The sequence below is a fragment of the Protomyctophum parallelum genome, assembly GCF_964188405.1.
Source record: "Protomyctophum parallelum genome assembly, chromosome: 5".
NCBI classification, from domain to species: domain Eukaryota; kingdom Metazoa; phylum Chordata; class Actinopteri; order Myctophiformes; family Myctophidae; genus Protomyctophum; species Protomyctophum parallelum.
The window spans coordinates 2,861,867-2,866,866 of record NC_139702.1 but is presented as its reverse complement, the minus strand read 5'-3'; the positions used below and the strand labels follow the sequence as shown (position 1 = coordinate 2,866,866).

At 43.1% G+C, this 5,000-nt stretch overlaps 1 protein-coding gene across 3 annotated transcripts in view; it reads right to left on the bottom strand.

Annotated features, from left to right (window-relative positions):
- The window catches only part of slc43a1b (solute carrier family 43 member 1b), a 43,050-nt gene that overhangs the window by 36,846 nt on the left and 1,204 nt on the right, over positions 1-5,000 (bottom strand). The window lies entirely within an intron of this gene.

Below are 5,000 nucleotides of genomic sequence, written 5' to 3'. Positions count from 1 at the left end.
GTCAGTATCATCATGACAGTAGCACGTAATTATCACCTGACATGATGCTGACACGCTAGTATCATGCTACTTTCCATGATATTAAGACAACGAATATATTAAACTGGCATATACAAAATAATATGCCATATGTTCTCTAAATGCCCCCTGTGGGGGTGGAAGCGACCCCTCGGGGGTGGTACCAACCACATTGGGAAACACTAGTCTATACGAACACAATTGGCCTGTGTTTGGGGGAGGGTTTCTACAGGCTGGGGTGGCAGCTGCTGCAGGAGGAGTAGGACGGTGGGTTTGTGTCCTCTGGGGGGATTCTCACTGGCAGGTGAGCCAGTAGGATGCAACAGTTAACACAATATGTGGGGAGGAATTCATCAGCATAACGACTACACTGGGGACGAAGAGGGCTACAAATAATATTGACTACTACATTTAAAAGAGAGAGAGAGAGAGAGAGAGAGAGAGAGAGAGAGAGAGAGAGAGAGGGAGGGGGAGGGAGAGAGAGAGAGAGAGAGAGAGAGAGAGAGAGAGAGAGAGAGAGAGAGAGAGAGAGAGAGATAAATTGCCTACTCAATGCATTTCTCCTAATTCAAGGTTTATCTAGCCAAACCAGAACATATATAACTCAGATACCAATTGTAGCTCCAGATTTCTGAAGTCACTCTCACATACCTATTACCGACAGTAAAATCCTCTGTATTAATTTGTCCATGTGTGCTGCAACTATGGGTACAAATGTAATGTAACACAAAATGTTAACTCTCTGAGTTAAATGAACTTTTACTGGGAATCCAAACTCCCAGAGAGCTCAGAATGATGCCAGCAGGTTTTTAACAGCCCTGTGGTTCTGGCAGGGTCTTCAGTGACTCATTTGAGGTCACATTGACAGGGACGGCCAGTTGGACATACTGGACTGTACGCCTGCCCAACCTGACAGCTGATGCACTTTATTTTTACCTGCAGACATGTATTAGGGGACATTTTCTACAGGAACAAAGTACCCAACTACCAACACCATACCAGTACACTGAGATACAGCCTGCCTGGCACAACATAGACATTATGTGCACGCACCGCACGTGCTGTGAACCAATCACACAAACACCTCCTAATATCTACCATCGACCCATGTTCTGTAGCCATTGTGCAGTAGCTCCAGTCCTAATCAGGGGGGCAGTCAGCCAGATATTTCGTGAAGCCTCATTTGAAATCGGTAGTTCATATAATGGCCTGTTGTGGCGCTGGACTGGACCCAAAAAGCCCCATAGCCCCATAGAGGCCCATGTATTTTGGCCCAACTTCACCTAGACTGTATTACCTTAATAAACATGGTCATGAATACTTTCTTCTTCCAGTCACTAGTTTAAAGTCTCATTTCTAATGTCATAATATTCTTTTTGGAAAATTATGGTCCCATTAATTAAAAAAATGACCATAAAGAAAAAAAAACATTGCGTATGTTCTGAGGGGCGTGGCTACCGTTACAGTCTATGATCGGGATTCCCCTCCCACTCGAGTCAAAATAAAAACCAACAGAGAAGAAGGGGGGAAGTCCCGCCTCGTTGTCTGGGCAGCCAATGGCCAGCTGGTCCAAAACGGAGCCAGCCAATGGCCAGCTGGTACCAAACGGATCTAGAAAGATGGCGACTTACAGTGCAGGAATAACAGGCTTAATTTTACGTCCATGTTAGACCCGGCGAACGCTTTGTCCATATTTTTTACAGTCTATGCTCCTAATGCTAGTTCAGCCCCCCCGCCCCGCCCCAGTTCTTATGCTAAGATCGTAGTATCTTGACTATTTTCAATTAAATAAATTATTCCGTGACCCAGAGGACTTTGATACTTTGTACCAATAGGAGTGAGCATACTGAAATTTGTGCCATTTTATAATGAACATTAGTGAGAATCAATTATATGAACAAAAAGTTCTAACACTTTCAATCGATCACCTCACCTGCGTGATCTGACTGGTCAGAGATGCAGAATTCAAACGATGAGGTAAAGTTTAAAGTTGTCTTATAATACCAGCTGTGCCAGCTCTTAGTTGTACCCAGAAGTAGTAGATCTGTTATCTGTCTTTTTGTTTAAGCTCTCGTATATTTGTGTGACAAAGATAAATGTTGCCAAGGGTTTGAAGTGCAGTGTGCTGCATTAAAGTTACAATCTGAGCTTCACCGGTCTTTATCTGAACAGGTAACCTTGTTCGTTCCCCAGCCTAATCTCATCTCGAGGAGAAAAGCCTGGAAAAGAACTACTGCTAAAACATGGGTCTAAGGGGGTCTTCACCATTTTCCCTTAGCTGAGAGGATTGAAGCAGGGACCCCCATAGCTCTGGTCCATAGCTCTAATGCCGTCGCATTTAGAGCTATGTTACCGATGACTTCCGAGGCTCGCATAAATGCAGACCAGCCTCTCGTCTTTAGCGTAAATAAGAACATTTTTGCTACTCACCAATACAAAGGCGGGTTGTGTCATTAGAAAGCCTACTTCCCTTAGTGGAAGCACTCTGAGTCCCCCCCCCACCCCCCCCCCCCCCACCACCACACACGTATACTTTTTGGCCAGAAAGGGATTTTTTCACCAGAGGAAAAATATTCTGTATGAGGGTTTTCTCTTGGCAATATCAGTAGAGGGAGAAGTATTTTTTCTTCGGTGGAAAGATAATCGCTTTTTGGCCAAAAAAGTGCTTCCACTAAGGAAAGTAGGCTTTCTAATGACACAACCCGCCTTTGTTTTGGTGAGAAGCAAAAACGTTCTTTTTATTTACGCTAAAGACGAGATGCTGGTCTGCATTCATGCGAGCCCTGGAAGTCATCGGTAACATAGCTCTAAACGGCAATGGCATAGAGCTATGGACCAGAGCTAGGAAAAAAGTTCAAGTTATTTTCAGCTAACGTTCCCCTCAAAATAGGGATTCTAGGTTAATGTTAAAAACATAGTTCCTATCACGCAAATATTTGGTGCCCCTCTGTACTAACTAGTCTGAGGAGCCCCTATGGATCCCGGACATCTTGTTGAAGACTGGGGGACTGTCACTTTCTTCTAAGTGTGTTTCCTGTATGTTTTTGACCAATTGTGACACTGTCTGGTAACCAGATCTGCACAGCGTCAACGTAACTTCCTGGGGCGGTATAACTACTTCCTCTACTTCCACTTAGATTCCACGTGAAAGAACAGGACACTTTTCAGACGCTGCACATGTAGAGAGGGCTGGTGCATGGGGGAGGGGGAGAGAGAGAGAGAGAGAGAGAGAGAGAGACAGAAATACAAAGGAAATGAACAGAAAATGTGATTGATTAGAGAAAGACCTGAAGGAAGAGTGGGACAAGAGTGATGGGAAATGACTCCAGATGGACAAGGAGACCAGACAATAATGGAATGAGATGACGCCACATAATCACAGAGAGAATAGACAGAAAAGAACCACACTATACACACATGGACTACACACATCTCATGTTAAAGAACCACACTATACACACATGGACTACACAAAGAACCACACTATACACACATGGACTACACAAAGAACCACACTATACACACATGGACTACACAAAGAACCACACTATACACACATGGACTACACAAAGAACCACACTATACACACATGGACTACACAAAGAACCACACTATACACACATGGACTACACAAAGAACCACACTATACACACATGGACTACACACACATCTCATGTTAAAGGACCACACTATACACACATGGACTACACAAAGAACCACACTATACACACATGGACTACACAAAGAACCACACTATACACACATGGACTACACAAAGGACCACACTATACACACATGGACTACACAAAGAACCACACTATACACACATGGACTACACACACATCTCATGTTAAAGGACCACACTATACACACATGGACTACACAAAGAACCACACTATACACACATGGACTACACAAAGAACCACACTATACACACATGGACTACACAAAGGACCACACTATACACACATGGACTACACAAAGAACCACACTATACACACATGGACTACACAAAGAACCACACTATACACACATGGACTACACAAAGAACCACACTATACACACATGGACTACACAAAGAACCACACTATACACACATGGACTACACAAAGAACCACACTATACACACATGGACTACACAAAGAACCACACTATACACACATGGACTACACAAAGAACCACACTATACACACATGGACTACACAAAGAACCACACTATACACACATGGACTACACAAAGAACCACACTATACACACATGGACTACACACACATCTCATGTTAAAGAACCACACTATACACACATGGACTACACAAAGAACCACACTATACACACATGGACTACACACATCTCATGTTAAAGGACCACACTATACACACATGGACTACACACATCTCATGTTAAAGAACCACACTATACACACATGGACTACACACATCTCATGTTAAAGGACCACACTATACACACATGGACTACACACATCTCATGTTAAAACAAACTATGAGCGTTCCTGTGTTTTTATCCTTTTGATTTAATGCTATGTACATTGTTGTTACATTATGTTTTTCATGATCAATAAAGATGTGTCAGGTCAGATCAAAACATGCTGAGAGAAGAGAGAGAGAGAGAGAGAGAGAGAGAGAGAGAGAGAGAGAGAGAGAGAGAGAGAGAGAGAGAGAGAGAGAGAGAGAGAGAGAGAGAGTGAGAGAGAGAGAGAGAGAGAGAGAGAGAGAGAGAGAGAGAGAGAGAGAGAGCAGGCTCAGTGGTTCAACAAGGAATGACAGCTGATGCAGGAGGTCAAATAGTACACAAAGGAGGCAGGCAATGCATCACCAATCACCAAAATTATTTTAGCACCTGGCCTACATCGACCTCTTCAAGTCTGTACAGTATGTATGTATGTTTGTTTGTTCATTTGTTTGTTTGTTTGTTAATAAATAAGACTATATCATCATGCTATTTGCAGTAGGCCTACTTATTAA